Here is a 4,911-nt window from a genome sequence, read left to right as displayed (position 1 = left end):
GGGAGCTGTAGAGCGGAAAAACTGTAAGGGAGGCAGGACAGTGACTGGAATACAACCAGCAAATAACTGAACGTAAGTTGCACACTCACAGATGAAAAGTTTGACACAGGAGAGGAATTCAGGAATTCGTGGCAGGCCGCATCAAACTAAACAGAAGGCTCTTGATTAAAAAAAAATTTAAAAAAAGTTCCATTAGTTGTGTACAGACGAAGTGATCTGCATAGCATAGACCAGTGTAAAGAAGTACATCAAATAGGTTTCTGGGCTGGAATCCGTAACGACAACTCCTTTATAGGTAGCATGAAGTTGCTAGCACAGCAATAACTAAGACTGATTGTCGTATCCGTAGCACGTAAACATTATGAGCCCAAGAGCAAAATATTTCGTCCGTCTCTAAGCATGACGAAAACATCGCATTCGCTACCAAATGCTACTTCAGGGGACAGCAGCAACTGGTTTATAATTTTTTTGTGGCGGCAGTGGAGGGCAACAAGTGGCCACGGCCATTTTTTTGTAACTGGACGCTGGCTGGCATAACTGTCAAACTGTATCTCATGTTTCGCGGTGCGTTTTATGTATGAGCAGAAGACGATAGGCTAAACACCTAAAAAAGGCGCGGCGACCGGTTTTTGGAACACGCGCATGCGCTATTAGAGGTCAGCTTATACGCACGTTTTCGCCGTCGTCGGTGAACCCCCGAAGCCCACACTCGCCTGGAACCGGTCCTGTTTTGTTTTCGCTAACACGTGACGCTGAGACGCAGGTACACATGCGTGTCTGTAACCGTCGTGCTGCTCCCAGAAGTTCACACGTAATCAATATAGCATTCTCGCGCCTGACGTGTTTTGGTCCTGTCCGTCCCTGAATGCTTAAAGTATAAAAGCTCCGCTCTGCCGAAACGTTCACCATACTCGTTGTGAACAGTGAGCTGTCATCTTACCTCGGCGACATGAAGAGCTTCCTGGTAAGTATGCAGAACAGGTACTACTAATAATCACTCCTTTATATTGTTTGAACGTTTACCATTGTCTCGAGGACGACCAGATATTTCTGTACAACCGAAAATTGCGTGATAATGCTTATGTTACGTAGACACAAATTGGTGGAATAATGTAGTAGCATTTCAGAAAGACGGTAATACAATTTTACCAATATAGATGAAGGGATCGAGACAGAACAGCTTACGATGAGTAGGTGCGCATTCAAACCGCCGTATCTATGTCCCTTTCCGAATATAAAAGGTTGCCGAGAGTCCTATGATACGGATAAAATAACTTCCGTACGCTGCACAATGTTTAGTATAACTTACGCTCATTAGTCGTTACACCGCTTCTCTCAACTACAGAAGATGATTCTCATCTAGCTGACTCAAGTTTTCTTAGTGGAACTGATTTTCTGGTATAGGCTGATCATTATATAGCAGTTAGAGAATTTTTCCACCTTCTGCATTAAGAAGCTACATAAAAAAATTTCTTTTGCTTACAGCATGTTATATCTCTTACTTCAGTGTGGCGGAAAAGCGACATACGTTAGGGCCCTTGGTAAGAGTATCACACACGGGGTTTTTTCGCGGTGTAAGCGCACATAAAACATTAAAATATTTGTTTGGAATCACGGAAGTGAAACCCTACATGTACGGAGCTTTCGACGAGCGAACGGTTATATATGACTGTGAGGTACTGAATCAGCATACTCTAAAAGGAACCTAATTATTATCCGGTCTGGACTGGAAGATTGCCATTTTTAATTGGTTTAAGTTACTTCGTGCACCGAGGGTATCTACTTCTTAAGTTACTCGTGTTGGCAGCTGTTCTTGATTCCCATTCTGGAATATTTAATCCGTCTTCTTGTGAAGGAATTCCGCAAAACCGTGTTTAGAAACTCCGCTTTAGTGACAATGCCATCGGCAGCATTACCCCTACAATCACACATTTACGGTATTGACGTAGCATCTATAGTGTGTTCATCATAAGGATAAACCTGATGTAAACATTACATCATGTATTCTTCCGTGTTTGCGTGAGTCTGATTGGATCTCGGTTTCGCGCGGAGCCGAAGCCACGCTGTGTCCGTTACAGTCAAGTACGATCATACAATACGTTTTATGTTGTGTTACACGTACAAAGGCTGAGCGATAATGCGGGACAACAGCTTTACCTGCGCATTTAAAAAAAATGGTTCAAATGGCTCTGAGCACTATGGGACTCAACTGCTGTGGTCATAAGTCCCCTAGAACTTAGAACTACTTAAACCTAACTAACCTAAGGACAGCACACAACACCCAGCCATCACGAGGCAGAGAAAATCCCTGACCCCGCCGGGAATCGAACCCGGGAACCCGGGCGTGGGAAGCGAGAACGCTACCGCACGACCACGAGATGCGGGCTGCGCATTTAACCTGGACGTCACTGGTCCAACTACAGTGCAATGATGGCAGTACTTGCAGTTCAGACGTGAAAAGAGACGAGCAGAGAAACAATACAGGTTCGAACGGCATTTAATTGTTAAACAGAATGAAATAATTTTCGGCAAAACTCTAGCACGACCGCACGCTTCTTAGGTGAGCAGACGGAAAGCATAAAATGCTCTCTTATTCACCTAACGTGGTATTCTATTTACAAACAAGAGTGATGAAAATTCTTAACTTTAAAGTAGGGTAATATTTCCTAGCGATCCATGTGTAATGCAAAAGCATACTGCGTATTGCTGAATACTGAAGCCATTGAAGGTATCAATTACAGTCGGTCGTCTCCTAATCTCTGAGCTCCTTCCCAACACCAATCGGAGAAATATATTTCAGTTCTGGAACTGTCATCTGCCTCGTTGACAACGAGTCGATCGACAACAGAATACACGAAGCCACTCAGGCGCCGCCTTTTCTCCTCTTCTTTTATGACGTGCCGTTCTATATCCCGCCTGTCGCCCCGCCTATCGACAGAGTGACGTCAGATAGATTATTCTGATTTTGGTTGCTTCTTTTATAACAGCTCGCTGCAGGGACGCGGGAACGGCGGTTTGAGATGTCGCGCAGGCCTCCCGCGCCATCTGGCGTCACTCGGTCCCGCACCAGGTCCGCGAAAGTGGCAGGGCGTGGCGCATATGTCACAGCACGTGATGCTGCAGGTGTTACAAGTTCCGCGTGTGATTGTGAAAAAGCTGCGTGAGTTAGTTCCAGTGCGTCTTGTTATTTCTCGCGACAAATCCCTTAACTTGGCTGCAGATCAGTTCTGTTGGATCCATATCGAAAAGGTGCAGAGGCAAATGTAAAAATGTAGCATTTTCATGGTGTGTTCGATGCTGTGAAAATGATTGTTTTTCAAGTTTCTATCGAGTACCGATTCCGATATACATCCGATGTGGATTTGTATCTCAACTATATCAACTGTAACACGCAAAATTTCAACGCCAACTTTTTTCTGTAAATTTATGGAAGACACTAAGTACAACTTATTTCTCGGCATTTACCTTGTTCAAAATGGTTCAAATGGCTCTGAGCACTATGCGACTTAACTTCTGAGGTCATCAGTCGCCTAGAACTTAGAACTAATTAAACCTAACTAACCTAAGGACATCACACACATCCATGCCCGAGGCAGGATTCGAACCTGCGACTGTAGCAGTCCCGCGGTTCCAGACTGCAGCGCCTAGAACCGCACGGCCACCACGGCCGGCTTACCGTGTTCCACACGCAGCAGCACGTAGCCTCAGACATTTTCATATTGCGTATTAACAGCGCGACAATCAGGACACAACAGTACAGAGATTGTAACTGTACGCGTTTTTTTAAATAATAATTACACAGCTATAGCGTGATTAAGAAAACTTTGATTGCTGTTAAAACATCAAAAAAATCTTAAAGTTTCGTTTAACGTAAATTAATAGTGACATATCTAATACATGAGTAGGACCTACTTCCGGGGTCGTAACAACACCAGTGTACGGATTCTACTGCATGTGAACAACCATCGCCTTTGTGTTTGTTTACATCAGGTTTATTCGTATGATGAGTAGAGTGTAGTAGACATTGTTGAATTTGAGGAATACGGAATCTCGTTACAAGCCTAAAAATAATTATAGAATGGATGTGTCTTGTAGGAGACAAGGTAAGAGGTAGTGTAGCAAGTTCACATGTTCTGTGTTTCCCAAGTGTCTCGTTGCAGAAGTAGGCTCATTTCGTGACGCTTCTCCCTCCTCCTGCTGTGCGAGCGTCCCTGGAACGTTATTTGCATTTTGCTTTAAACTCTCCCCTTCACGCCGTAACGCGCTGCCCACTGTCGGACAGGTTGTCATTGCGGCGCTGCTGGTGCTGGCTGCCGTGTGTTGCGTGTCGGTGCAGGCCGCTGCGGTGGCCGAACCGGAGGCCGCGCACCACGGAGGACACCGCGGTGGCGGCGGCCACCATGGGGGACACCATGGCGGCGGCAACTATGGCGGCGGCCACCATGGGCACCACGGCTGAGGGGCCTGACTTCACCACTGTAACTGCAATTCCTATGGCGTCAACTGGATTTCTTCCAGGAGACCTGCAGTGCCAAAGCTGCTTGCTCTGCCAGATGTCATAATGAGTAAAGGCATCTGTCTGTATATATTGTAAACAATAAACACTTGTTCTAAGTATATGTGCTGTTTTTACTGGATTAAGAAATAGCAGATCCCATCCAGACCAAATTCTAAACTCTAAACAATAAACACTTGTTCTAAGTATATGTGCTGTTTTTACTGGATTAAGAAATAGCAGATCCCATCCAGACCAAATTCTAAACTCTAAATAAATAATTGGGTAAGTGAAACATCACGTACTCGTAAAGTGTTAGCACTAATATTTGCTAGTTTTAAAAACGAAAATGATTTAATATACGTAGACTCCCTCCTCAAAACGTTGAAGGAATTTGTAATAGATAGGAAAACTCT

At 44.5% G+C, this 4,911-nt stretch overlaps 1 long non-coding RNA gene across 1 annotated transcript; it reads left to right on the top strand.

Moving 5' to 3' along the window:
* Positions 1-700: 700 nt before the first annotated feature.
* LOC126188319 (uncharacterized) lies at positions 701-4,617 on the top strand. The gene is made up of 2 exons (XR_007537856.1): positions 701-964; positions 4,283-4,617. It is a non-coding gene; the product is annotated as an uncharacterized LOC126188319 (long non-coding RNA).
* The last annotated feature ends 294 nt before the right edge of the window (positions 4,618-4,911 follow it).

This window comes from Schistocerca cancellata, chromosome 5 (assembly GCF_023864275.1).
Source record: "Schistocerca cancellata isolate TAMUIC-IGC-003103 chromosome 5, iqSchCanc2.1, whole genome shotgun sequence".
Taxonomy (NCBI): domain Eukaryota; kingdom Metazoa; phylum Arthropoda; class Insecta; order Orthoptera; family Acrididae; genus Schistocerca; species Schistocerca cancellata.
This window is presented reverse-complemented; position numbering and strand designations above follow the sequence as displayed.